The sequence below is a fragment of the Penaeus monodon genome, chromosome 28, assembly GCF_015228065.2.
Source record: "Penaeus monodon isolate SGIC_2016 chromosome 28, NSTDA_Pmon_1, whole genome shotgun sequence".
NCBI lineage: Eukaryota > Metazoa > Arthropoda > Malacostraca > Decapoda > Penaeidae > Penaeus > Penaeus monodon.
The window spans coordinates 18265558-18265946 of record NC_051413.1 but is presented as its reverse complement, the minus strand read 5'-3'; the positions used below and the strand labels follow the sequence as shown (position 1 = coordinate 18265946).

The 389-nt window shown below is 33.9% G+C and overlaps 1 protein-coding gene across 1 annotated transcript in view; it reads left to right on the top strand.

The window, feature by feature from the left end:
* The window catches only part of LOC119591086 (calmodulin-lysine N-methyltransferase-like), a 21444-nt gene that overhangs the window by 17997 nt on the left and 3058 nt on the right, over window positions 1–389 (top strand). The window lies entirely within an intron of this gene.

Below are 389 nucleotides of genomic sequence, written 5' to 3'. Positions count from 1 at the left end.
CGGTATGACCTCTAAAAAGGTCCAGAAAGACATGGTCTAAAAACTATTAATATGAAATGCTGCTCAGATAAGAAACACAACAGTGAGTACTCTTGCCTTTCAGTCCAGTGACAGCATTATTGATAATGTGCATGTCCCGTGTTCAGCTGTGATTCTCCCAGCTCTCCACCCTTAGTGCAGCATGGAAGAAGCAATTCTTGATTATTTTCTTTTATCTTTTGGACATTTTTGTTATAATAAGGTCAAAGAAAGCTTGAGTCAGATTGTTTCAGTGCTGTATTTTTTTCTGAATATATATAAGTTGGTAATGCTTTCAGTAGTAGTATTTTGTGTACTTTAAAGCATAATACATACTTTGTTTTTAAGACTTTAAAATGTGTTAAATCTTC